Source organism: Dermacentor silvarum, chromosome 7 (assembly GCF_013339745.2).
Source record: "Dermacentor silvarum isolate Dsil-2018 chromosome 7, BIME_Dsil_1.4, whole genome shotgun sequence".
NCBI classification, from domain to species: Eukaryota; Metazoa; Arthropoda; class Arachnida; order Ixodida; family Ixodidae; genus Dermacentor; species Dermacentor silvarum.
In genome coordinates this window covers 151,917,232-151,944,898 of record NC_051160.1, presented here as the reverse complement: position 1 = coordinate 151,944,898, position 27,667 = coordinate 151,917,232, and the positions used below count along the sequence as shown (strand labels likewise).

Below are 27,667 nucleotides of genomic sequence, written 5' to 3'. Positions count from 1 at the left end.
ACAGGTACATCTGTTGCGAATACTGTTTTTCTTCACGGGGACTTGAAAGCCAGGCCTTATCGTGTAGAAGATTTCGGGACATGTTGGTTCATCTTGGAGTGCTCCCTGAAGTAATAGCTTTGGGGGCGTTCCAGATGAACCACGTTTGGGCCGTCACGTTCAAAAGTGCCGAAGCTACTAAGAAGATGGTAGGAATCGGTGAAGTACGGGTCAAGGAGAAACGGTGCCTTGTGGTTGACCCCGAAAATCAAGAAGTGCGTATAAAGCTCTTCTGAGTACTACATAATGTAGCAGACAAAGAAGTGCGTTCTGCTCAGGCACCGTACGGGAAAGTGAGTGATATCTACATGGAGCGCTGGCGAGTGTATGGAATAGCTGACAAGGGCTCGTCAACGCGTACAGTTGGTCTGAAGCTCAAGACTGGTGTGACGCTAGAAGATTTACCCCATCAGTTGCGGGTTGTAGGAATCATGGCTCTACTCGTCGCACCGGGACGCCCCCCGCTATGCTTGAGGTGCCATGCCACGGGTCATATCAGGCGTGACTGCCGGGTACCGCGGTGTGCTAAGTGTCGGCGATATGGCCATGATGAAAGCAGCTGCGTGCGAACCTACGCAAACGTGGCGGGTGTCAAAGCGAACGAATAAATATCGACGGAACATCTAATGGACGAGGCAGACGAGGCTGAAACTACCCCCGAGGCAGACAGCTCGCGAATTCCTGGTGCGGCTAGCACCGCCCACGTGAAGCAAAAGGATGCAACCTTTACTGAGGAAGTGACCGCCAACACTTCGACCGAGGCTGCAGAGACAGTGGTGACGGGCGCCCCAACGAGCCAAGGCAATGCACCTGTGTGAGGGTCGAGGAAGACCCTGTAACTACAGACGTCACTATGAGTAGTGCCAGCAGCCTTGCGTCAAAACGACTCCATGAAGATGGCAAAGACGGGCACGCGACCGACCAGATTGCAACGGATGAGCCCCCGGTGAAGACGACACCTATTCGAAGGGCTACGTTGAAATTCACACCGAAAATACCGCTCGAGCCACGGCCCGAGCGGAAACCGCCGGCCGCGCCGGCGACGTGACGTGACGTCCTTTTTTTTCAACCGGACGATAGCAGCGGAGTTGACCGGAAGAGACAATGCGTCGACGCCGCCACGGCAAAATCAAAGTTGGAATCAAAATGGCTGGAGTGACTTGGATATGCTTTATAAATGTGAGTGGGTTGTCGTCTTGTATTAAGCAAGGTACTACCATGCGGTTTTGTGTAGCCTAAAAAAATGGCAATTACTCTTCAAACACCTCTTTATGTGGGCACCCTCAATGTGCGGGGCTTGTCGACGCGGAGGAAGCAATACCAGCTGAATCGACTTTTTATGGAAAATGAGCTGGACGTAATTGCCATACAGGAGACAAAGATTGGAAGTGAAGAAGGAACAAACCGCATGGTTGAACCTTTTAGGACGTACTACAATGTATACGTTTCGCATGCAATTGGTACCGCCGGTGGTTGTGCGCTGTTTGTGAAGCACTCCACAGGAATATCTGTTGACAGTGTGTACACGTGTGACACTGGGCGGCTTATTGTATGTGACATAACGTTGCAGGCCCAGAATTTCCGAATAGTTGGTTTATATGCCCCAAACGTAGCAAATGAGCGCAGACTGTTTTTCGAAAGTGTTGAACATTATCTGACCTGTGACAGGACTGTTATAATGATCGGGGACTTTAACTGTGTCTGCAGAGTAGAGGATAGGGCAAGAGTTTCCGCGATACGGGATGCGAGTGTATCAGTATTAAACTCACTGACTGTAGAACACCAATTAGAAGATGTAGCGTACTTATTATCAAACGGTACATTGCCTCGGTTCACCCACTACCAGCGGGACAGCCAAGCTAGACTGGACCGAATCTATGTTTCGGCAGATTTGGCACTCTTTTGCAATAAATACTATGTTAAAAACGTTTCTTTTATGACCATAGCTTGGTTATATGTACGCTAGGCCCGAGGAAACCAGCGAAGTTTAACTGGGAGCTGTGGAAATGCAATGTTAAGATCCTCGATGATGAGGTATATGTGCAGGAAATAAAAAGAAAAATTGGAGATCTACTGGAAAGTGAACCGGGGTGTTACGCTGAAGCATGGGAAGATTTCAAACAAAACGCGAAAATTTCAGCTATCGAAAGAGCCGGCGCATTGCGTAGACAGCAAAGGAAAGAAGAAACTGAGCTGCAAAGTCGGCTTGACTTTTATTTGAATGCGGAAACTGCAGCTCCGGGTACTTTTCCCAGAGATATAAAAGAAGTTAAAAGCAAACTAGAAGTAATTAATACAGAAAGATACAGAGGAGCAGTAGCACGCGCACGTGCGGAAAAATATGTATGGGTGAAAACCCGACCAAACGTGCTCTATCAGACGAAAAAAGCTATGCGTCGCGCAACGAAATAAAAGCGATAATGTACAGAGATGAAGTTGGGCGAGACGAGAAACTGATAGGACGCGCTTTTGTCGATTATTATCAAGAATTGCTTGGTCACGAACCACAGATTGAGGAAGGATTTCCATGCGATTTCTTGAGGCTCATGCCAAAACTAGACGAAGAATTTAAAACGAACCTCGAAGCTCCAATCAACGTTGCAGTAATTGAGTGGGCGATCGGTGATTTGAGTGCAGGGAAATCACCAGGCCCGGATGGTTTGCGTTCAGAATTCTACAAGGCGTTTAAAACGGAAGTAGCAGTTGTCCTCCTTAACGTTATAATTGAGGCATATAAAAGAAAGAAGTTACCCCCTTCTTTCAGGCAAAGCCATGTTGTACTTTTTCCAAAAACAGACGATCCAGCTGCATTGCTGTCAGTACGAGCGTATCGACCAATAAGTCTAACGAACACGGACTACAAGATTTTCGCTAAAGTTTTAAGCAGAAGACTTCAAAGCGTTATAACCAAACTTGTAGGGCCACATCAGACTTGCGGCATAAAAGGAAGGTCCATTCTGACCAACATACACGTGGCTAAGAACAGTCCTGGAGTGCTGCGATGCGTACTGCGGGAAAGTCGCGTTGTTACAACTCGACTTAGAGAACGCATTCGACAGAGTTGCGCAAAAAGTCCTTTTCAACATTATAGAATATATCAATGTCGGGACGGTCTTGATGGAAGGTATAACAATGTGTTATGCGGACATTTCTAGCAGGATTAAAGTTAATAAATCATTAACTGCCAGTTTCCAGATAAAGTCCTCTGTTAGGCAAGGATGCCCATTGTCTCCTTTACTGTTTGCGCTGTACCTGGAGCCTTTCTGTTGAAAATCATGTCGTCCAGTGCAATAAAAGGTTTTAGGTGGAGCACAAGCGAAGTTAAGCTACTCACATATGCTGACGACATTGCTGTTTTCTGTACTGACCAAGCAAGTGTCAGGAACGCGGTGAGTGTCGCGACGAGTTTTTGTAAAATGACGGGCAGCGTTATCAATTGGGACAAATCGTTGGGCCTTTGGCATGGGGATTGGGATGACACCCCTGCAGTCTTTGAAAACAGGCAGTGGACGGTTTCACCAACAAAATACCTCGGGGTGCCTCTAAATCACTACAGAGACACTAATGACTATTGGAAGAATGAAGCAGAGCAAATAGAGGAAAAATCTACCAAGTTTGGAGGGAGAGACCTATCTATATTTGCAAGGTCAACAGTGTGTAACCTCTTTCTGGTAGCCAAGATCTGGTATGTTCTTCAAGCATTGTGTGCGACGAGATCAAGCATTCAAAGGCTGCACCGGGTGCTTGCAGTGTATATATGGGGTTCAACATGGGAGCGTACAAGTCGCACAAATTTATTCCGCTCCTTGAAAAGCGGCGGACTGGGCTTGGCGCATTTGTTTTTAAAACAGGTAGTGTCCAGATTTATCTTTGTGCGGGACCAAAGCAACGGTTTCCTACGTACTGTTATTCAAATGAAATTATGTGATGTTATGCCGGCGTTTATTGTGTCATCTGATCGGGTTAAAGGGCCGAAAGTACGAGGCTTCCTGCAAGAAGTCGTCTGGTCTTACCAGTTCCTCGTGGCACGGTTCTCGTTGGAATACCTCAGCAGCGTCACTCGAAAGAAACTGTATAAAGATGTTGTTGATGTATCTATGCCAGAACCATTGTATCGCTCCATGTTTCCAGCAGGGGCTGGCAAATACGTACTGAAAAGGGTGAAGCGGATGCCAGTACGATTTACCGTTAAAACGTTTTTCTTTCACTTGCACACCGGAACTCTGCCCGTTAAACCGTGGTTAGAGCAGAAGGGTATTTTTGTGCCTTGGACGATAAATTGCTTACTGTGCAAAAAGCCGGAAACTATCGACCATATTTTCCTTGATTGTGAAGATTCCACCTTCTTATGGGACATACTGCAGCGCACCTTGAAAAAAGATTTGCCGCTTACCCCATATGGCATCCGCTTCCTCCCAACCGCAAACGATAAAGGAGTGCCGTATGACATGTTTATGGCGCTATGTCTTCATAGCATATGGAAAACAAGAATGGCAGTGCACCATGCCGACTTAAATCCCCAGCCTGCCAGAGAATATTTCAAAGAAGGCATCGCCTTTATTCCTGAGATATTTAAAGCGCAGAATGATCCACCAAAATGGATGCCGGTATTGGATGCTCTTGTTAACCTGAAGCGGTTTTATTACCCACGTTTGCCGAAAACAGGCAAGCGTCTTTAATTACAAAATGTAGCATGTATTAGTGATTTTTTTGTTCTGTATCATTCCTGGGAAAGGAAATAAATAAAAAAAGCTGCTATAGCTCAGTGGTAGAGCACTGGTCTTGTAAAATAGGGGTCGTGAGTTCAATCCTCACTGGTGGCATTGTTTCTTCTTTTATTGTCGCGCTTTGTCTACAAATACTAAAAGCGCTACATGGCTGAACCTTTTTTTGTGCGGCACGTTTCGTCGCCGCTATAGCTCAGTGGTATTCTGCTTCCGGCTACCGAGCGTGGCGGGCGCATAATGACGAGCTCCGTAGGAGCGGCTTCAGCGGCCATGTCTGGCCGCGGTAACAGGGCTACGCAACAGGAAAGCGCCTACCATGTTTTTCTACCAGGTCTGCCAACAGGGCGATTTGTTTTAAACTCAGTTTTTTTGCACGCGGATATCACGGCCCGACCATACCGGGTGGAATATATCCGTGACGCTTTGGCACAGCATTCGCTTCTTCCGGACGTTGTCGCCCTGGGGGCGTATCGCATGAGCCATGTCTGGGCTATCACTTTCAAGGATGCCGATGCGGTGAAGCAGATCTCGAGCGTCGGGGAGCTACGTGTAAAAGGCCGCCGCTGCCTGGTGATTGACCCGGCAAACCAGGACGTTCGATTGAAACTCCACTGGCTTCTACACAATGTCCCTGATGAGGACGTGCGTGTCGCGTTTGCGCCGTATGGAAAAGTTGCAGAAGTTGGCTGGGAGCGCTGGCGTGTGCAGGGCATGACTGAGAAGGGCTCAACTACCCGGCTCGTCACCCTAAAGTTGAAAGCTGGCGTGAAGCTGGACGACTTGCCCCACCAGCTGAACGTTAGCGGTGAATTGGCACTAGTCGTTGTACCGGGCAGGCCCCCGCTGTGCCTTCGGTGTCGAGGTACGGGCCACATCCGCAGGGAGTGTCGAGTCCCGCGTTGCGGAACCTGCCGACGCTACGGGCACGAAGAAGACCAGTGTGCTCACACTTACGCTAGCATTGCAGGCCCAGGAACCAGCGAGGACTCGTCCGAGATGCTGATGGACGAAGCGGACGCGGAGGAAGCAGCCCGTGCAGCTGGGAAACCAACGCGCGACACTGCGCCTTCGTTGACGCCTCTGCTGAAGCAGAAGGCGGTGGTTTCCAGTGCAGTAGCTGATAGTGCACCGGCGCAGCGTGAGCCGCAACATGACGGCGATGACAAGGCGACTGACGCGGCGAAAGCCACGGTCGAGACACTAGGCAGTGTAGAGACTCCAGACATGGATGCCATGGAGACCAGCCAGGTAGCGGCGGGCTTGACGGCCGGGAAGCGTCCTCTTGAAAAAGACGGCGTGAAACAGCAGCCTGCAGGCGAAGGCGACGAGCCTCCGCCGAAGGCACCGGGTGTCAGACGTTCGACGCTAAAGCCACGGCCGAACATTCCGGTCGATGAGCGGCAGGCGGGGAAACCGCCTCCGTAGCAGCGCTGGGTCCAGGTCGACGTGAGCGCCGGTTGTTGAACGACCAGCGTCAAGAGATTCCGGCAGTCGTGAGGAGAGCTACGCCGACCGTGAAGGTACGCACCATGCGGACAGAGACGGTTTCTTTTTTTTTAAGGGATGGCTATTAATCTAAGTACTCCACTTCGTGTAGCGACCTTGAACGTCAGAGGGTTGGGTGCAAGAAGGCGACAGTACCAGCTTAATCGCCTCCTGCTAGATAACGATATTGACATAGTCGCTGTACAGGAGTCGAAAAGAGAGAGTCAGGAGCAAACCGACCGCATGGTGTCCTCCTTTCAAGCAAACTTTTATGTGTGTGTCTGTCACTCTGTTGGGGCGTCGGGTGGATGCCTAATATTCATCCGTAACGCATTAGGAATCAGCGTAGAGTCGGTCTTTGCCTGCCCAAGTGGTCGACTTTTGGTTACTGAATTCATGTTTTCAAATTTATGTTGGCGCATTGTTTGTGTATATGCTCCCAATGTAGAAAGCGAGCGTCAACTTTTCTTTGAGTCACTTGAGCCATGGTTGAAAGTTGACAAGATTTTGCTTGTATTGGGGGACTTTAACTGTGTATGCGCCGCAGTTGACAGAGTCAAGTGCAGGCCACTTAGAGAAAAGACCTCGGAAGTGTTGAACACACTTGTTCACGATTATGGTCTCGAGGATGTTGGCAGTGTGTTCTGTAATGGGACCAACCCAGAATTCACGCACTTTCAGCGGGATAGTCACGCTAGACTTGACCGGATGTATGTGTCTGTTGAACTTGTGCCCCTATGCTCTAGTTATGATGTTAAACCTGTGCCTTTCAGCGACCACTGTCTTGTGAGTACCACTTTAGGAATAAAGGGCAGGAAATCGCGTTTTAACTGGCTCTTATGGAAACTGAATGCCAAAGTTCTGAAAGATGAAGGGTTTATTTTGCGAGTTCAGACCGAGCTAGACAAAATGCTAGATGCGCAACCTGCTAGCTTCGCAGTTGAATGGGAAGGATTCAAAGAGTGGGTTAAAATGAAAGCTATAGAAAAGTGCAGTGTAGCTCGTTATAAAGAGAAAGAGAAAGAAAAGGAACTGAATGGGCAACTTGAATGGCTGCTGAGCATGGAAAGTAGCGCGCCGGGAAATTTCACTAAAGAAATACGAGAAGTTAAATGTGAGCTCGAAAGGGAATCGACGCAGACAGGTACAGAGCCGCCGTTGTACGCGCAAGGTCCGAAAAATTGTGGGCTGGCGAAACGCCAACAAAGCGAGCGCTATCAGACGAAAAAAGATACGCTTGCAAGAAAGAGATTAGGAGCATCCTGTATGACGGCCGGATTACAGAAGATACTAAATGCATTCAGAGCGCTATAGCCGAACACTTCGCTGAACTGCTCAGCAATAAACTCAAGACCACAGACGGCTTTCATGTAGACTTTTTAGGACATATGCCAACTCTAGATGACGAAATTAAAGAGCTTCTTGAACTGCCTATAACATTGCGGGAGATAGAGAAAGCGATAGACGACCTACCATCTGGGAAAGCCCCTGGGCCAGACGGGCTAAGTGCTGCTTTCTTTAAAACCTTTAAGCATTCTGTTGCACAGTACATGCTCCATGTGTTGACTGAGGCTTACGAACGCAAGCAGGTTCCACTGTCTTTTTCTACTTCCCACATTGTTCTGATCCCGAAGACTGACGATCCCGGAAAACGCCTGTTGGTGGGGTCATATCGACCGATTAGCCTCACTAACGTCGACTACAAAGTCTTTATGAAGGTTTTAGCAACACGACTGCAGTCTGTGATCGCGAAATTGGTCGGGTCTCACCAGACGTGCGGCATAAAAGGCCGTAGCATCGCCACAAATATACACGTTGCACGCAGCGTATTAGAGTGTGTTGATGCACTTGGCAGTCAGGTAGCAATGATGCAGCTCGACTTGGCAAAAGCCTTTGACGTGTCTCTCACGAAATACTGTTTTCCATTCTGGAACACTGCAACCTTGGTTGCGTTATAGTAGAAGGCGTAAAAATGGCCTACAAGAACTGTACGACCCGTATTATAGTTAACGGCGAACTCACTGACAGACTCGCTGTACGTTCTTCAGTAAGGCAGGGATGCCCGCTTTCCCCCTTGCTTTTCGCAGTTTATTTAGAGCCGCTCTGCCTGGCAATTATCAACTCTGATAATATTTCGGGTTACAGGCTGCAGTCGTCGCATGTGAAAGTACTTGCGTATGCAGATGATATAGCGGTGTTTTGTGCAGACAGAGAGAGCATCTGTGAAGTCACGAGTGTGGTGGAAAAATTTTGTGCTCAGACTGGAAGCAAAATTAATTAGGAAAAAAGCTCCGGTTTTTGGCATGGTGAATGGGCCGTAGCACCGGATTGTTTTTTTCGGCTACGATGGTCTACCTTGGCAATGCGATATCTAGGAGTGCCCCTGGAATGTTATCGGGATCCCAGCTCGTACTGGAAAGAAGAAACTTTGAAAGAGAAAGCGGACGCGTGGCAAGGGAGGCAGCTGTCAATGTTTTCCCGTGCCTCTATCTGCAATATTTTTTTTGATTTCGAAGCTGTGGTATGTCAAGAATGTACTGTGTGCATCGCGGACAGCTGTTCAAAAAATGCATCGTGTTTTTGCTGTTTTTATTTGGGCGTCCACTTGGGAAAGAACCAGCCGAACTAACCTTTTTGTTTCATGTAAAAGCGGAGGCCTTGGCCTAGTGCATTTATTTTTGCGGCAAGTAGTTTCGCGATTTATGTTCCTACGTGATCAAAGTGATCCCTTTCTAAGAACTGTTATACAAGTGCGCTTACAAAGGCTGCTCCCTGGAAGAATAGTCTCATGTGAGAACATGTATGGAGCAGTGACAGGCTACTTGGGCGAGGTTGTCCTTTCGTGCAAGATGTTGGAAGTACGATTTACCCCGGACTACCTATGCAATGTTAACAAGAAAAATCTGTACAAAGCGCTTGTTGACGTGATGTTGCCGATACCATTTTACCGCTCGCCACACTGTGGAGGCCCAGGGCAAGACATTCTTAAACGAGTTAGAAAGATGCCCGCCAGACCTGCAGTAAAAACATTCTTTTTTAAACTGCATTCCGGTACGCAGCCTGTCAAAACCTGGCTACATGAGAAAGGGATATTCGTGCCATGGACAACAAACTGTTTGTTATGCAGGAAGCCCGAGACAGTTGAACATGTTTTCTTAGAATGCTGGGACCCCTTTCTTTATTGGGATGTGCTTCAGAGAACGATTAAAAAAGAGCTCCCCTTAAACCCTTACGGCATCCGGTTCTTACCAGTTGAAGACGATGATGTGCCCTACGACTTAATCATGCTCCTTGGCCTCCACAGTCTGTGGAAAACACGGATGCAGGTGCGACCCGCCGACATAAATACTCGTTCTACACGTGAAACTTTATCGAGAGTGTTGTTTATATACGTGAATGTTTCAGGGAGCAGCCTGATCCACCAGAGTGGATACCGCTGCTTGATCAGTTGGTGCAACTGAAAAGATTTTAGCTCCGCACGCGTCAGCTCAAGTGTAGCTCAGGTGTTTTTATCTTTTGTACTTTGTATTTCCATGTCCAAAAAGGCAATAAAGAAAAAAAACAAAGCTATAGCTCAGTGGTAGAGCACTGGTCTTGTAAACCAGGGGTCGTGAGTTCAATCCTCACTGGTGGCATTGTTTCTTTTATTGTCGCGCTTTGTCAACAAATACTAAAAGCGCTACATGGCTGAACCTTTCTTGTGTGGCACGTTTCGTCGCCGCTATATCTCAGTGGTAGAGCACTGGTCTTGTAAACCAGAGGTCGTGAGTTCAATCCTCACTGGTGGCATTGTTTCTTCTTTTATTGTCGCACTTTGTCTACAAATAATAAAAGCGCTACATGGCTGAACCTCATTTGTGCGGCACGTTTCGTCGCCGCTATAGCTCAGTGGTAGAGCACTGGTCTCGTAAACCAGGAGTCGTGAGTTCAATCCTCACTGGTGGCATTGTTTCTTCTTTTATTGTCGCGCTTTGTCAACAAATACTAAAAGCGCTACATGGCTGAACCTTTTTTGTGCGGCACGTTTCGTCGCCGCTATAGCTCAGTGGTAGAGCACTGGTCTTGTAAACCAGGGGTCGTGAGTTCAATCCTCACTGGTGGCATTGTTTCTTCTTTTATTGTCGCGCTTTCTCTACAAATACTAAAAGAGCTACATGGCTGAACCTTTTTTGTGCGGCACGTTTCGTCGCCGCTATAGCTCAGCGACTCTGCTTCCGGCCACCGAGCGTGACGGACGTATGATGACGGGCTCCGTAGGAGCGGCTTCAGCATCCCAGAGCGGCCGCGGTAACAGGAATTTTGAGCGGACAATGAGTACCAAGTTGTTTTGCCGAGTTTGCCAACAGGGCGTTTTGTTGTGAACACAGTTTTTTTACATTGTGATATCAGGGCCCACCCATACCGGGTGGAAGATTTCCGCGATGCGCTCACCCCGTTATCGCTCCTGCCGGAAGTGGTGGCTCTCGGGGCCTACCGTATGAGCCATGTTTGGGCCGTGACCTTCAAGGACGACGAAGCGGTGAAGATCGTCAGCGTTGGTGAGCTGCAGGTCAAAAAGGGCCGATGCCTCGTCATTGACCCCGCCAACCAGGATGTGCGCTTGAAAGTGCATTGGCTGCTGCACACCGTTCCCGACGAGGACGTGCGTCTTGCCTTCGCGCCATTCGGAAAGGTCACGGACGTCGCCCGCGAGCGGTGGCGGGTGCATGGCGTGGCTGATAAGAACTATACCACAAGAATGGTTACGCTGAAGTTGAAGCCGGGCGTAATGCTGGTCGATCTCCCACATCAGGTGAGCGTCTCCGGCGAGCTGGCTCTCGTGGTTGTGCCGGGCAGGGCCCCACTCTGCCTACGCTGCCGCGGAACAGGCCATATTCGTCGCGACTGCCGCATTCCGCGGTGTGGCGCGTGCCGACGCTTCGGTCACGGAGAGAGTCAGTGCGAGCGGACGTACGCTAGCGTGACCGGACCCGTGAGCAACGACGACAACTCCGCCCTACTCATGGACGAGGCGGACATGGAAGACACATCGTCCACGGCTAAAGGAAGCAGCTGGCGAGGCGGCAAAGACGGAGGCACGACTCCAGAAACAGGGGCAACACGTCGATGAGGCCGTCGCCACTCAACAAGAGAAGGCAGAGGACAGTGTAGCTTGTGACGAACGCTGAAGTGAAGAGCCTACCTGAACCGGGAGCGACCTCCACCCCCCCTGAACCTGAGGGCATGGACACCCATACCGGGCTCGCTAACTTGCTGGCGGGGAAACGACCGCACGACCAGGCCAATAGCCTGGCTACGCTACAAGGCAGCAATGGCGGAGACGAGCCACCGCCCAAAACGCCAGGTATGAGGAGACCAACCCTGAAGCTGCGGCCGAACATTACGGACTATCCACGGCAGGCTGGTAAACCGCCTCCGTAATTTTGTACTGTCTGTAGCTTAGGCGGGTTGGGGGGTTCGTGAGTGCAATGGCCGTCATCCTGAGCACTATCCTTTTTAGATACGTGTCAGGAACGGGGGCTCAAGTTGCATTTGAGTGTTTCTTAGAGAGGTCGAGTTGTGTTTGCTTTTGTGGCTCTCGATGCGGTTATCGGCGCGTCATTATGAACACGCGTCCTTGGGTAACTGATGGGCACCCTTCTGCCGTTTAGTCATGGCGCACAATATTGAAGGAGCGCTACGTGTAGCCACGTTAAATGTACGAGGGCTCAGCGCAAGAAGGCGACCATGTCAGCTAAGTCGTCTACTCTTAGATAATGACTTGCATCTTGTGGGAATCCAAGAAACCAAAATAGAGTCAAGAGCTAACCGACAGAATGGTGTCCAATTTTCGTACTCACTTTGATGTGTGTGTTTCTCACGCTGTTGGTGGATCAGGTGGTTGCGCTATATTCATTCGAAGAAATTTTGGCATTTGTGTGCAGTCAGTGTTTTCGTGTGATACTGGGCGCCTTTTAGTGGCTGATTTTTGTTTTTGCGATAAGGATTACCGTGTCATTTGTGTCTACGCACCGAATATCGAAACGGACCGTCGATCCTTCTTTGAGCGTCTTGAAACGTACGTAAACTGTCAGAAGGTGGTAATACTGCTGGGCGATTTTAACTGTGTATGCACTACGGACGATGGCGCAAAATGTTCACACGTTCGCGACAAGAGTGCTGAATTGCTAAATGCGAAGGTGCACGATTATGACTTGGAAGATGTCGATAGTGTCTTCACCCGCAGTTTACCCACTTGCAGCGTGATAGCCACGCTCGCTTAGATAGATTATATGTGTCAGTCGAATTGGTGCCTTTGTGTAGTGAATATGATGTGCAACCCATTGCCTATAGCGATCACTGCTTGGTAACTGCCACCTTTGGGAAAAGACAGATCAAACATACCTCTAACTGGGACCTCTGGAAATTGAACGCGCAGTTGCTGGATGACGATACTTTCGTTGATGCTGTTGCGAAGGAACTAGAAAGCCTGTGTTCAGTCCAACTAGAAAGCTTCGCCATTAAATGGGAAGAATATAAACAGAAAGTTAAAACTATGGCTATTGAAAGAAGCAGTGTACTTCGGCATAACCTGAAACAGGCAGAAACAAACCTTCGCCACCAACTGCAATTTTTCAACAGCATGGAAAGTGCCCAGCCTGGTATGTATACTAAGGAAATAAAGGAAGTAAAAACCGAACTCGAAAGGGTAGACTCTGAGAAGTACAAAGCGGCCGTTCTGCGATCAAGGTCTGAGAAGCTGTGGGCGGGAGAAGCGCCAACAAAACGAGCCCTCTCAGACGAGAAAAGGCACGCGTGTCGGAAGGAAATCCGCCAGCTAGCTAAAGGCAATGATATCACGTCCGACCAAAACGACATCAAGCATGGGATCGCCGATCACTTCAAAGCCATCTTGAGTCAACCACGTGAACCTAAACGATGGCCACCAGATGGAATTCCTTTCATTGATGCCAAGGCTAGATGAAGAAGTTAAGACACGGCTTGAACATCCCATTACCCTGAGTGAGATAGAGTGCGCAATAGACGAGTTGGCCCCCGGTAAAGCACCTGGGCCTGATGGCTTAGGGGCCACTTTCTATAAAACTTTTAAGTCTGCGCTGGCTCATGTCCTCCAACTAGTTATTAGCGAAGTGTACGACCGAAAAAGATTGCCCTTGTCTTTCACAACATCGCATATCGTACTAATCCCGAAGAGTGATGATGAAATGAAAACCAACGCTTGTTGCCTGGCTCATATCGCCCGATAACTCTAGCCAACGTTGACTATAAGATATTCACGAAAGTTTTAGCAAAGCGACTGCAAAGTGTCATCAAAACAGTTGGTAGGGCCGCACCAGACTTGTGGCATTAAAGGCCGCAGTATTAAAACAAATGTACACGTGGCTCGAAGTGTGCTAGAGTGTTGCGATGCGATTGGCGATTACGTCGCGATGATGCAGATCGATTTGGCAAAAGCCTCGACCTCGTCTCGCACAAGGCTCTACTATACATACTTGAGCACACGAATGTTGGCAATGTGATAACGGAAGGTGTCACGATGGCGTACAAGAACTGCTCAACGCGAATTATTGTTAATGGGGAGCTCACCGATAGCTTTCGTGTGCTCTCGTCGGTGCGTCAAGAATGCCCGCTTTCGCCCCTTCTGTTTGCTGCTTATTTCGAGCCACTCTGTATGGCCATTAAAAACAACGAACGCATAGCAGGCTATCGACTACAGGAAGCACATGTTAAAATATTGGCGTATGCCGACGACATCGCGATTTTCTGCACAGATAAAGCGAGCATAATAGAGGCAACTGCTGTAGTCGAAAAGTTTTGCAATTCAACTGGAGCCCAGATAAACTGGGATAAAAGTTATGGCTTCTGGCATGGGGGAGTTGGGAAGACACACCGGAGACCTTTTCTCGGTTGAATTGGTCAAAGTTAGCTACACAGTACCTGGGGGTGCCTCTCGGAAGTTACCGTGAGGCCGAACCGTACTGGCTCGCCCAAGTTTCGACAGCAAAGGGAAAGGCTGACGGTTGGAGAGGCAAGCAAATGTCAATGTTTTCTAGAGCCACTGTTTGCAACCTTTTCTTAGTTTCCAAGATATGGCATGTTATGGATGTGTTGTGTGCTGCGCTGGTAAGCGTACAAAAAAATTCACCGCATTTTCGCCACTTTCATTTGGGCCTCTACCTGGGAAAGGACGAGTCTAACAAATTTGTTTTTCCCGGTCAAGAAAGGTGGGCTCGGTCTGGTTCACTTGTTTTTGCGACAAATTGTGTCACGCTTTGTGTTTCTGCGGGATCAAAATGATCTCTTTCTTCGAACACTAATTCAAGTACGGCTGAGTACACTTCTTCTGGGATTTGTTGTTTCGTCGGCTCAGAACATGCCGCGAACCGTGACTGGGTACCTGCGTGAAGTGCTGCTGGCGCATAGGATGTTGAACGTTCGTTTTTCGCTGCAGTATCTGTCCACCGTTACAAAAAAAAATTGTTCAGAGATCTTGTGGACACGATGCTACCTGTACCTTTGTACCGTTCGCCACACCGTGGAGGCCCCGGACAGGACGTTCTAAAAAGAGTCAAGAAAGTGCCAGTAAAGCCATCAACTAAGTCTTTCTTTTTTAATTTACATACAAACACACTTCCCGTTAAGACCTGGCTTCATAGCAAGGGTATTTTCATCCCCTGGACAACCGACTGCTTTTTATGTATAAAACCAGAAACAATAGAACATGTTTTCCTAGATTGCTAGGACCCTATCTTTCACTGGGACGTCCTGCAGAGAACGCTGAAGAAACAGTTACCTCTGGACCCGTATGGAATGCGCTTCTTGCCAGTAGATTCCTCAGAGGAAGTACCGTATGACCTCATTATGGTCCTGGTCCTCCATGCGATGTGGAAAACTCGCATGCAATTTGAACATGCAGACATCGTTGTGATACCGGTGCGAGAACACTTCATTGAGAGTGTTGTTTACGTGAGAGACGCGTACAAAGTACTGCCTGATCCACCACAATGGATGTCTGTACTCGATGAACTGGTGTCACTGAAAAGATTTTAGTACTGTGCTAGCCAAAGTGTGGTTGGCACTTTTTATCCTTTGTAGCGCTTGAGTTTGTACGTCGAAGGCGGCAATAAAGAAAAAAAAAGCCGCTATAGCTCAGTGGTAGAGCACTGGTCTCGTAAACCAGGGGTCGTGAGTTCAATCCTCACTGGTGGCATTGTTTCTTCTTTTATTGTCGCGCTTTCTCTACAAATACTAAACGCGCTACATGGCTGAACCTTTTTTGTGCGGCACGTTTCGTCGTCGCTATTGCTCAGTGGAGGATTCTACTTCCGGCTACCGTTCGGTGCGGACGCGGAATGTCTTGCTCCTCAGGGGCGGTTACAGCGGCCCAGCAGGGTCGCGGAAACAGGTTGAATGATATGACAACGCAGGAATATCACATTATTTTGCCGCAGTTGCCTTCAGGTACGACCGTAATGACTACTGTTTTTTTGCACGCTGATGTAAAAGCAAGGCCCTACCGAGTCGAGCACTTCCGAGATGCTTTAGGCCGTCTGCAGCTCATGCCGGAAGTTGTGGCCCTCGGAGCCTACCAAATGAACCACGTATGGGCGATAACATTCAAGGACGGAAAAGCCAAGCAGAAGATTTTGTCAACCCCAACCTTCAGCGTTAAGGATCATCGGTGTGTTGTGATAGACCCTTGAAACCATGACATCAGGATAAAGCTGTAGTGGCTTCTGCATACCACCCCAGACGAAGACGTGAGAATCGCCCTGGCGCCTTACGGCACCATTAGTGAGATATCGAGGGAGAAGTGGCGTGTGGCAGGCTGCAATAACAAAGGTTCGCACACGCGTCTAGTGTCGCTGCGCCTGAAGGCTGGCTACACCGTGGAAGACCTGCCGCATCAACTCCGCGTCGGTGAGGACCATGCGCTAGTGCACGTACCAGGCAGATCGCCGCTCTGCCTCCGGTGCCACGGCACCGGCCACATACGGCGCGAGTGCCGAGTTCCACGCTGCGGGCTCTGTCGTCGTTACGGCCACGACGAGACCCAGTGCGTGCGTAGTTACGCCAACGTAACAGGGGCTGGCAGAAATGACACCGTGAATGAGCACCTCATGGACCAGGCCGACGCGGAGGAAACCACCAGTGGGGGCGGTGTTCCATCAAGTTCTGGAAGCCATCCATCAGCGGAACCGTCGCTTGAAAAAGCTGGAGTAACGGAAGACAGTGAGGACGGTAAGGTCAATGACCTACAAGACCCAACAGAAGACGACAAAGCCGTTGGAAACAGAAGTGCTCCTGCGACCGCGATGGAGACCTATGAGGTCGAGCCTAACAAGGAAGAAGCTGACAAAGACGGAGGGAAAAGCGCCACTTCTGCGATCTCAAAGAGGCCGCGTGAAGGGTCTGAAGACATCGGCAACAGCGACGAAGCCTCTGCTGGTGAGCCACTCCCGAAGACGGCAGTCGTCAGAAGAAGTTCGTTTAAAGTGAAACCCAACGTGCCGCCAGACAAAAGAGCGGCACCGACAGTGCCTCCGCGTTAGCGGGGCTGCTGTCCGGAATACGACTAAGAGGCTGAACAACGGACGGACAAGCAGCGAGTGTCGCCAATGTGTGACGCTAAGGAAGACGCTTCGACCTCGCCTCAAACAGCGAGGCCACTTCTTGTAGGGCGGTGAGAGACTGTAAGTCTGAGTCCGGGAATTATGAACCAATCGCAGTGCGGTCGGCTTGGCCCATCGCTTTCAATGATTTCTAGATCAGCGTTTCGGATAGGTACGCTTAAAGCCCGGGATACATGGAGCGAACTTTCTCCACGAACTTCACGCGTCAAGTAACGACGCGACGACACGACGCAGGATGTTCGCTGTGTCGCGATACATGCGGCGAACGCCGCCGCGCGTTGGCCGCCGTATTGGCGGCGGTCCCGGCCGCCCGCTTCGAACTGAATTTGGCGTTGTCCTTGTAGAATTCACTTCGTTGGTAGCAAATGACTGCGTAAACGGCTTTCGCTTAGTCTCAGGCCGCTTCGACGACAGAGTATTATGGATAACCTTGAGTAGTTTTCGAGATCGCTTCTCGTTTCGAACGCGTCTAAGCCTAGCGAAAGAAATATCCGATGCCAGCGCCATCTATCGGGGAAGTCGGGAGATAGGCATGACGACAGCATGTGGCCTCTGAGATCAGAAAATTTCTGTTGAAGGTTGGTGTAGAGAGCTTGCACTGCTTGTCTGTTTCCTCTCAGATCAGCGGATATGGGATGTACAAATACAACGCGATTCCTGAGAGATCATACTAGGAACTACTCAATCGGTGCAGAGACATGCAGACACGGCAACACCAACGCGATTGCAGACGACGCGAAAAGGCGCGCGCGCGCGAAACACCAGCATGCATTGCGACCGGAACTAGTGCCTCCTGATTGGCTGTCGTCCACCGCTGCGCGCTAGACGCTTCCGGCGGCGGCGTTCGCACGACGAAAATGTTTGGACAGGCAGATCGGCTGCGGACGGCAAATTTCTTGACGCTGGCCGTCGGACGTTCGCCGCCCGACGAAGTTCTTCGCTCGGACGCCGGTTATTCGCTCCATGTATTCCGGCCTTAACGTAAGAGGGTTGACGGCAAGAAAGAGACAAGTCCAGTTAAAACGGCTGTTAACTGAAAATGACTTGGACATCTTAGCGCTACAAGAATAAAAAATTGAGAGCGAGGAGCAGACTGACCGCATGATTGATAATTATAAAGCAAACTTTAATGTCTGTGTGTGCCATGCCGTTGGAAAATCTGGGGGATGTGTTATCTTTTTAAAAATGTCAATTGGTATTATTGAAGAAAGTGTTACAACTTCACAAGACGGCAGATTAGCACTTTGTGATTTTGCTTTGCATGGTAAAAAATGGCGAATTATTTGCGTATACGCACCTAATACCTGCTCCGACAGAAAATGCTTTTTTGATTACGTAGGTACTTTCTTAGAGTGTGATAGAATTGTAATGTTACTAGGAGATTTTAACTGCGTTTGCATGCCCGAAGACACGGCTAATAATAAGCCCGTTCGTGATAAAAGTGCACTACAGCTTCGTGCTTTAACAGAAAACTGTGACCTTGTAGACGTTGGTGATTTTCTTCGTGGGAATCATGTGCAGTTTACGCACTTTCAGCTTCAAAGCCACGCTAGATTAGACCGTGCGTATATTTCCGCTAGTATTTTATCATTGTGTAGCAACTACATAGTTAAACACGTTAGCTTCAGTGACCATAGTCTTGTAATGTTCTAAATAGGAAATAAAAGAAAAACAACTGCATTTAACTGGGATCTATGGAAATTAAATGAAAATCTTTTGAAAGACGAAACGTTTGTTAAACTGGTGGGTCATTAGTGTAAAGAGGCTTTGCTTATTGATACATGTTTTAGCGCGGTTTGGGAGAATTTTAAAAGTGACGTTAAAATGTGTGCAATTGAGAGGTCAAGCGTCATACGGTACAAAGAAAGACAAAAAGAAAACGAGCTACAAGCCATACTTGATTATCTTCTAAATGCAGGTAGCACGATACCCGGATTGTTTAGAAAAGAAATTAAAGAAGTGAAAAGACAGATGGAATGCATTGCGGAGGAAAGATATAAAGGCGCCGTGGTAAGGGCACGTGCGGAAAGGTTCTTGGTGGGAGAAGCACCCACCAAACGCGCGCTCGCTGAAGAAAAGAGGTATGCCACAAGAAACGTGATTAAAGAAATAAGATATCAGGACATGGTTTCGTCAGACCAGAAGGTTATCGAAATGGCTTTTCTTGAACGGTACCGAAGATTGTTGGGTACCGAAGATTGTTGGGCAACGAAGTTGAAATGCAAGATCCATTTGTAAAAGAGTTTCTGGCGCTTATGCCTAAACTATACGAGGACGTTAAAAACGATCTTGAAAGACCTACCACAATGAAGGAAGTTCAGCAAGCGATTGATGACCTTAGTAACGGCAAGACACCTGGACCAGACGGCATCGGGGCAGCCTTTTATAAGTTTTTCAAGGCAGAAATGTCAGAAATGCTTCATCGTACCATAACGGAGGCCTACGACGTTAAACAAGTGCCCATATCTTTCAGGAAAAGCCATATTATACTTCTACCGAAAACTGAAGACCCTGAGAGATTGCAGTCGGTGGAAAATTAAAGGCCCATAAGTCTGACAAATGTCGACTATAAAGTGTATATGAAGGTCATTGCAACAAGACTTCAAACAGTAATTACCGGTATTGTTGGTGCACACCAAACGTGCGGAATAAGAGGAAGAAGTATCTTTAACAATATTCATACTGCAAGAACAGTTTTAGAGTGCTGTGAAGCGTCAGGTGGCCGTATAGCCATGATTCAATTAGATTTGGAAAAAGCATTTGGCAGTGTGTGTCATAGCATATTTTTGCACTGCTGGATTATGTCAATGTAGGCGCGGTAATAAGTGATGGTGTGAAAATGGCATATGATAATTGTCAGACTAAACTTGTAATTAACAAAAAACTCAGCGAAGACATAACCGTACGTTCTAGTGTCCGTCAAGGATGCCCCGCCTCAGCCTTATTGTTTGCTATTTATTTAGAACCATTTTGTTTAAGAGTGCTGAACAATAAAAAAATAACCGGATATCAGTTTTTATCGCATGAAATAAAGGTTTTGGCATATGCAGATGACATCGCGATTTTTTGTGAAAATAAAGAGAGCATAAAAGAGGCGGTGAGTGACGCAAGAGCCTTCTGTAGACTCACTGGAAGCGCCATTAGTTGGCAAAAGTGTCTAGGATTTTGGCACGGGGCTTGGGAATCCAGACCAGACCAAATTGAAGGGATCAACTTTAGCACTTCTCCGTCCAAGTACCTGGGCATCCCATTAGGGTGCTATAACGAAAATGCCGAACAGTGGACTGACCAAATGGAACACATTAAGACACAAACAACAAAATGGGGTGGATGCGACCTGTCGATATTTGCACGCGCAACGGTTTGCAATGCGTTTCTACTGGCCAAAATTCTTTATATGCTACAAGTGCTATGCATGTCGAGAATGTGCGTGCAAAAGATTCACCGAGTTTTTGCTATCTTTACCTGGAGATCCACTTGGGAGCGGACCGGCAGGATAAATCTGTTTCACTCTCTTAAGAAGGGCGGGCTTGGCCTTTCGCACTTGTTCCTTAAGCAGATTGTTTCACGATATTTTTTCTTGCGTGATCAAAGTGATGGTTTTATACGTACGGTCATGCAAGTGCGCCTGCGGGATGCGCTGCCGGAGTACATTGCATCGTCCTTTCACGCATCGCATGTAGCGCCGAAAGGATTCTTGAAAGAAGTTGTTCATGCTGTTCGCTTTCTCAAAGTGCATTTTTCGCTAGATTATTTGTCATTAGTAACCAAAAAACAACTGTATAAGGATTCAGTTGACGTGTTATGCCCTGTACCTTTGTATCGGGCAAAGTATGCATTAGGACCCGAACGGGATGTACTGAAACGTGTAAAGAAAATGCCTATCTGAGCATCAACTAAAACATTTTTCTTTCTGCTGCACAGTGGCACGCTCCCTGTTAAACCATGGTTAAAAGAAAAAGGTATTTATCTACCTTGGGGTGTAAATTGTATGATATGTAATAAGCCAGAAACGATTGAACACATTTTCTTAGATTGCTCGGATTCAATTTTCTTGTGGGACGTCTTACAGAGGACTTTTAAAATGGATTTCCCGCTCACGCCATTCGGAACTCGGTTCTTGCCTTTTGAACAAACAGGAGGCGTGCCATGTGATATGATGATGCTGGTTACCATGCATAGTGTCTGGAAAACAAGAATGGATATTAGACACGAACATGTTGATCCCAAGCCAGCGAAGGTATATTTTGCTGAGACTATTACATATGTTAGAGATGTGTTCAAGGCTCTTAACGAGCCACCTAAATGGTTGCATATAATTGAAAAATTATTGGAGATTAAACCTTACTAACCAAGCTACACGGGACATGCTGTCAGTCCCGTTTTTAGTACGTGTAGAGATTTGTCTAGTTATGTTGAATTCAGAGATATGAATTCTTGTGTGACGTGTACTTCACGAAATCCGGAAATAAAGAAAAAAAAAGGCCGCTATAGCTCAGTGGTAGAGCACTGGTCTTGTAAACCAGTGGTCGTGAGTTCAATCCTCACAGGTGGCATTGTTTCTTCTTTAATTGTCGCGCTTTCTCTACAAATACTAAAAGCGCTACATGGCTGAACCTTTTATGTGCGGCACGATTCGTCGCCGCTATAGCTCAGTGGTAGAGCACTGGTCTTGTAAATCAGTGGTCGTGAGTTCAATCCTCACTGGTGGCATTGTTTCTTATTTTATTGTCGCGCTTTCTCTACAAATACTAAAAGCGCTACATGGCTGAACCTTTTTGTGCGGCACGTTTCGTCCCCGCTATAGCTCAGTGGTAGAGCACTGGTCTTGTAAACCAGGGGTCGTGAGTTCAATCCTCACTGGTGGCATTGTTTCTTCTTTTATTGTCGCGCTTTGTCTACAAATGCTAAAAGCGCTACATGGCTGAACATTTTTTGTGCGGCACGTTTCGTCGCTGCTATAGCTCAGTGGTAGAGCACTGGTCTTGTAAACCAGTGGTCGTGAGTTCAATCCTCACTGGTGGCATTGTTTCTTCTTTTATTGTCGCGCTTTCTCTACAAATACTAAAAGTGCTACATGGCTGAACCTTTTTTGTGCGGCACGTTTCGTCGCCGCTATAGCTCAGTGGTAGAGCACTGGTCTTGTAAACCAGTGGTCGTGAGTTCAATCCTCACTGGTGGCATTGTTTCTTCTTTTATTGTCGCGCTTTCTCTACAAATACTAAAAGCGCTACATGGCTGAGCCTTTTTTTGTGCGGCACGCTTCGTCGCCGCTATAGCTCAGTGGTAGAGCACTGGTCTTGTAAACCAGCGGTTGTGAGTTCAATCCTCACTGGTGGCATTGTTTCTTCTTTTATTGTCGCGCTTTGTCTACAAATGCTAAAAGCGCTACATGGCTGAACATTTTTTGTGCGCCACGTTTCGTCGCTGCTATAGCTCAGTGGTAGAGCACTGGTCTTGTAAACCAGTGGTCGTGAGTTCAATCCTCACTGGTGGCATTGTTTCTTCTTTTATTGTCGCGCTTTCTCTACAAATACTAAAAGTGCTACATGGCTGAACCTTTTTTGTGCGGCACGTTTCGTCGCTGCTATAGCTCAGGATTCTGCTTCCGGCCACCGAGCGTGACGGACGCATAATGACGGGCTCCGTAGGAGCGGCTTCAGCGGCCCAGAGCGGCCGCGGCAACAGGAGTGTCGTTGCGGACAACGAGTACCAAGTTGTTTTGCCGAGTTTGCCAACAGGGCGTTTTGTTGTGAACACAGTTTTTTTACATTGTGATATCAGGGCCCGCCCACACCGGGTGGAAGATTTCCGCGATGCGCTCGCCCCGTTATCGCTCCTGCCGGAAGTGGTGGCTCTCGGGGCCTACCGTATGAGCCATGTTTGGGCCGTGACCTTCAAAGACAACGAAGCTGTGAAGAAGATCGTCAGTGTTGGTGAGCTACAGGTCAAGAATGGCCGATGCCTCGTCATTGACCCCGCCAACCAGGATGTACGCTTAAAAGTGCATTGGCTGCTGCACACCGTTCCTGACGAGGACGTGCGTCTTGCCTTCGCGCCGTTTGGAAAGGTCACGGACGTCGCCCGCGACCGGTGGCGGGTGCATGGCGTGGCTGACAAGAACTCTACCACAAGACTGGTTACGCTGAAGTTGAAGCCGGGCGTAATGCTTGACGACCTGCCACACCAGGTGAGCGTCTCCGGCGAGCTGGCTCTTGTGGTTGTGCCGGGCAGGGCCCCTCTCTGCCTACGCTGCCGCGGGACGGGCCATATTCGTAGCGACTGCCGCATTCCGCGGTGTGGTGGCTGCCGACGCTTCGGTCACGAAGAGAGTCAGTGCCAGCGGACGTACGCTAGCGTGACCGGACCCCTGAGCAACGACGACAACTCCGCCCTACTCATGGACGAGGCGGATATGGAAGACACATCGACCACGGCTAAGGAAGCAGCTGGCGAGGTGGCAGAGTCGGAGGCACGACCTCAGAAACAGGGGCAACATGTCGATGAAGCCGTCGACACTGAACAGCAAGAGCAAGTGGAGCGCACTGTAGCCATGCCGAACCGTGAGGAAGAGAGCCCACCTGACCCGGGAGCGGCCTCCACCCCCCCTGAACATGAAGACATGGACACCCATACCGGGCTTGCCAACTTGCAGGCGGGGAAACGTCCGCGCGACCAGACCAATAGCCTGGCTACGACGCTGGACAGCAGCGGCGGAGACGAGCCACCGCCCAAAGCGCCAGGTACGAGGAGACCAACCTTGAAGCTGCGGCCGAACATTACGGCCGATCCACGGCAGGCGGGTGAACCGCCTCCGTAGTTCTGTACTGTGTTTTGCTTGAGGCGGGTTGGGGGGTTCGTGAGTGCAATGGCCGTCACCCTGAGCGCTATTCTCTTGAATATGTGTCAGGAACGAGGGCCCGACTTGCATGTCAGTGTTGTTTTCGAGAGGTCGGGTTGTGTTCCCATTTGTGGCACTCAACGCGGTTATCGGCGCGTCATTATCAACACTCGTCCCTGCGTAACTGTGACGGGCACCATTCTACCGTGTAGCCATGGCAGCTAATATCGAAGGAGCGCTACGTGTAGCCACGTTAAATGTACGAGGGCTCGGTGCAAGAAGGCGGCAATGTCAGCTAAGTCGCCTACTCTTAGATAATGACTTGCATCTTCTGGGAATCCAAGAAACCAAAATAGAGAGCCAAGAGCTAACCGACAGAATGGTGTCCAATTTTCGTGCGCACTTCGACGTGTGTGTTTCTCACGCTGTTGGTGGATCAGGTGGTTGCGCTATATTCATTCGAAGAAACTTTGGCATTTGTGTGAAGTCAGTGTTTTCGTGTGAAACAGGTCGCCTTTTAGTGGCTGATTTTTGTTATTGCGATATGGATTTCCGAGTCATTTGTATCTACGCGCCGAATATTGAAACAGGCTGGCGAATCTTCTTTGAGCGACTTGAAGCATACGTAAACTGCCACAAGGTGGTCATACTGCTGGGGGATTTTAACTGTGTGTGCTCTGCTGACGATCGCGCAAAAGTTTCACGCGTTCGCGATAAGAGTGCTGTATTGCTAAATGCGCTGGTGCACGATTACGACTTGGAAGATATCGGTAGTGTCTTCGCCAGCGGTACCCACCCGCAGTTTACGCACTTCCAGCGTGATAGCCACGCTCGGCTAGATAGATTATATGTGTCAGCCGAATTGGTGCCCTTGTGTAGTGAATATGATGTGCAACCCATTGCATATAGCGATCACTGCTTGGTAACTGCCACTTTCGGGAAAAGAGATCAAACACACCTTTAACTGGGACCTCTGGAAATTGAACGCGCAGTCGCTGGATGACGATGCTTTCGTTGATGCCGTTGCGAAGGAACTAGAAAACCTGATTTCAGTCGAATTAGCAAGCTTCGCCATTAAATGGGAAGAATTTAAACAGAAAGTAAAAACAATGGCTATTGAAAGAAGCAGTGTCCTTCGGCATAACCTGAAACAGGCAGAAACGAACCTTCGCCAGCAACTGCAATTTTTCATCTGCATGGAAAGTGTCCAGCCTGGTGTGTATGTTAACGAAATAAAGGAAGTGAAAGCCGAACTCGAAAGGATAAACTCTGAGAAATACAAAGCCGCCGTTGTGCGATCAAGGTCTGAGAAGCTGTGGGCGGGTGAAGCGCCAACAAAACGAGCTCTCTCAGACGAGAAAAGGTACGCATGTCGGAAAGAAATCCGCCAGCTAGCTAAAGGCAATGACATCACGTCCAACAAAAACGACATCAAACAAGGGATCGTCGATCACTTCAAAGCCTTCTTAGGTCAACCACGTGAACCTAAAGATGGCTACCAGACGGAATTCCTTTCATTGATGCCAAAGCTCGATGAAGAAGTTAAGGCACGGCTAGAACATCCCATTACCCTGAGTGAGATAGAGTGCGCAATAGACGAGTTGGCGCCCGGTAAAGCACCTGGGCCTGATGGCTTAGGGGCTATTTTCTATAAAACGTTTAAGTCAGCGCTAGCTCATGTCCTCCATCTAGTTATCAGCGAAGCGTATGACCGAAAAAGATTGCCCTTGTCCTTCACAACCTCGCATATTGTGCTAATCCCGAAGAGTGATGATGAAAAGAAACGCTTGTTGCCTGGCTCATATCGCCCGATAACTATAGCCAACGTTGACTATAAAATATTCACGAAAGTTTTAGCAAAACGACTGCAAAGTGTCATCAAAACAGTGGTAGGGCCGCACCAGACTTGTGGCATTAAGGGGCGCAGTATTACAACAAATGTACACGTGGCTCGAAGTGTGCTAGAGTGTTGCGATGCGATTGGCGATTACGTCGCGATGATGCAGATCGATTTGGCAAAAGCCTTCGACCTCGTCTCGCACAAGGCTCTACTATACATACTTGAACACATGAATGTTGGCAGTGTGATAACGGAAGGTGTCACGATGGCGTACAAGAACTGCCCAACGCGAATTATTGTTAATGGGGAGCTCACCGATCGCTTTCGTGTGCTCTCGTCGGTGCGTCAAGGATGCCCGCTTTCGCCCCTTCTGTTTGCTGCTTATCTCGAGCCACTCTGCTTGGCCATTAAAAACAACGAACGCATAACAGGCTATCGACTACAGGCAGCACACGTTAAAATATTGGCGTATGCAGACGACATCGCGATTTTCTGCACTGATAATGCGAGCATTATAGAGGCAACTGCTGTTGTCGAAAAGTTTTGCAATTCAACTGGAGCCCAGATAAACTGGGATAAAAGTTATGGCTTCTGGCATGGGAGTTCGGAAGACAAGCCGGAGACCTTTTCTCGAATGAATTGGTCAAGGTTACCTACACAGTACCTGAGGGTGCCTCTCGGAAGTTACCGTGAGCCCGAACAGTACTGGCTCGACCAAGTTTCGACAGCAAAGGAAAAGGCTGACGGTTGGAGAGGCAAGCAATTGTCAATGTTTTCTAGAGCCACTGTTTGCAACCTTTTTTTAGTTTCCAAGATATGGTATGTTATGAATGTGTTGTGTGCTGCGCGGGTAAGCGTACAAAAAATTCACCGCATTTTCGCCACTTTCATTTGGGCCTCTACCTGGGAGAAGACGAGTCGAACAAATTTGTTTTTCCCGGTCAAGAAAGGTGGGCTTGGTCTGGTTCACTTGTTTTTGCGACAAATTGTGTCACGCTTTGTGTTTCTGCGGGATCAAAATGATCCATTTCTTCGAACACTAATTCAAGTACGGCTGAGTAGACTTCTTCCAGGATTTGTTGTTTTGTCGGCTCAGAACATGCCGGGAACCGTGACTGGGTACCTGCGTGAAGTGGTGCTGGCGCATAGGATGTTGAATGTGCGTTTTTCGCTGCAGTATCTGTCCATCGTTACAAAAAAACAATTGTACAGAGATCTTGTGGACACGATGCTACCTGTACCTTTGTACCGTTCGCCACACCGTGGAGGCCCCGGACAGGACGTTCTAAAAAGAGTCAAGAAAATGCCAGTAAGGCCATCAACTAAGTCTTTCTTTTTCAAATTACATACAAACACACTTCCCGTTAAGACCTGGCTTCATAGCAAGGGTATTTTCATCCCCTGGACAACGGACTGCCTTTTATGTAAAAAACCAGAAACAATAGAACATGTTTTCCTAGATTGCTGGGACCCGATCTTTCACTGGGACGTTCTGCAGAGAACGCTGAAGAAGCAGTTACCCCTGGACCCGTATGGAATACGCTTCTTGCCAATAGATACCTCAGAGGAAGTACCGTATGACCTCATTATGGTCCTGGGCCTCCACGCGATGTGGAAAACTCGCATGCAATTTGAACATGCAGACATCGTTGTGAAACCGGTGCGAGAACACTTCATTGAGAGTGTTGTTTACGTGAGAGACGCATACAAAGTACTGCCTGATCCACCACAATGGATGTCTGTATTGGATGAACTGGTGTCACTGAAAAGATTTTAGTGCTGTGTTGGCCAAAGTGTGGCTGGCACGTTTTATCATTTGTAACATTTGATTTTGTACGTCGACGACGGCAATAAAGAAAAAAAGCCGCTATAGCTCAGTGGTAGAGCACTGGTCTTGTAAACCAGTGGTCGTGAGTTCAACCCTCACTGATGGCATTGTTTCTTCCTTTATTGTCGCGCTTTCTCTACAAATACTAAAAGCGCTACATGGCTGAACCTTTTTTGTGCGGCACGTTTCGTCGCCGCTATAGCTCAGTGGTAGAGCACTGGTCTTGTAAACCAGTGGTCGTGAGTTCAATCCTCACTGGTGGCATTGTTTCTT

The 27,667-nt window shown here is 48.5% G+C and overlaps 14 non-coding genes across 14 annotated transcripts; all 14 read left to right on the top strand.

The window, feature by feature from the left end:
- The first annotated feature begins 4,790 nt into the window (after positions 1-4,790).
- Trnat-ugu (transfer RNA threonine (anticodon UGU)) lies at positions 4,791-4,862 on the top strand. Its single transcript has one exon. It is a non-coding gene; the product is annotated as a tRNA-Thr (tRNA).
- Positions 4,863-9,968: 5,106 nt separating this feature from the next.
- On the top strand, positions 9,969-10,040 carry Trnat-ugu (transfer RNA threonine (anticodon UGU)). The gene has a single exon. It is a non-coding gene; the product is annotated as a tRNA-Thr (tRNA).
- Positions 10,041-10,125: 85 nt separating this feature from the next.
- On the top strand, positions 10,126-10,197 carry Trnat-cgu (transfer RNA threonine (anticodon CGU)). The gene has a single exon. It is a non-coding gene; the product is annotated as a tRNA-Thr (tRNA).
- Positions 10,198-10,282: 85 nt separating this feature from the next.
- Trnat-ugu (transfer RNA threonine (anticodon UGU)) lies at positions 10,283-10,354 on the top strand. Its single transcript has one exon. It is a non-coding gene; the product is annotated as a tRNA-Thr (tRNA).
- A 5,036-nt stretch (positions 10,355-15,390) lies between these two features.
- Trnat-cgu (transfer RNA threonine (anticodon CGU)) lies at positions 15,391-15,462 on the top strand. Its single transcript has one exon. It is a non-coding gene; the product is annotated as a tRNA-Thr (tRNA).
- Positions 15,463-21,369: 5,907 nt separating this feature from the next.
- Positions 21,370-21,441, top strand: Trnat-ugu (transfer RNA threonine (anticodon UGU)). Its single transcript has one exon. It is a non-coding gene; the product is annotated as a tRNA-Thr (tRNA).
- An 85-nt stretch (positions 21,442-21,526) lies between these two features.
- On the top strand, positions 21,527-21,598 carry Trnat-ugu (transfer RNA threonine (anticodon UGU)). Its single transcript has one exon. It is a non-coding gene; the product is annotated as a tRNA-Thr (tRNA).
- An 84-nt stretch (positions 21,599-21,682) lies between these two features.
- Positions 21,683-21,754, top strand: Trnat-ugu (transfer RNA threonine (anticodon UGU)). The gene has a single exon. It is a non-coding gene; the product is annotated as a tRNA-Thr (tRNA).
- Positions 21,755-21,839: 85 nt separating this feature from the next.
- Trnat-ugu (transfer RNA threonine (anticodon UGU)) lies at positions 21,840-21,911 on the top strand. Its single transcript has one exon. It is a non-coding gene; the product is annotated as a tRNA-Thr (tRNA).
- An 85-nt stretch (positions 21,912-21,996) lies between these two features.
- On the top strand, positions 21,997-22,068 carry Trnat-ugu (transfer RNA threonine (anticodon UGU)). The gene has a single exon. It is a non-coding gene; the product is annotated as a tRNA-Thr (tRNA).
- Positions 22,069-22,154: 86 nt separating this feature from the next.
- Positions 22,155-22,226, top strand: Trnat-ugu (transfer RNA threonine (anticodon UGU)). The gene has a single exon. It is a non-coding gene; the product is annotated as a tRNA-Thr (tRNA).
- An 85-nt stretch (positions 22,227-22,311) lies between these two features.
- Positions 22,312-22,383, top strand: Trnat-ugu (transfer RNA threonine (anticodon UGU)). Its single transcript has one exon. It is a non-coding gene; the product is annotated as a tRNA-Thr (tRNA).
- A 5,046-nt stretch (positions 22,384-27,429) lies between these two features.
- On the top strand, positions 27,430-27,501 carry Trnat-ugu (transfer RNA threonine (anticodon UGU)). The gene has a single exon. It is a non-coding gene; the product is annotated as a tRNA-Thr (tRNA).
- An 85-nt stretch (positions 27,502-27,586) lies between these two features.
- Positions 27,587-27,658, top strand: Trnat-ugu (transfer RNA threonine (anticodon UGU)). The gene has a single exon. It is a non-coding gene; the product is annotated as a tRNA-Thr (tRNA).
- The last annotated feature ends 9 nt before the right edge of the window (positions 27,659-27,667 follow it).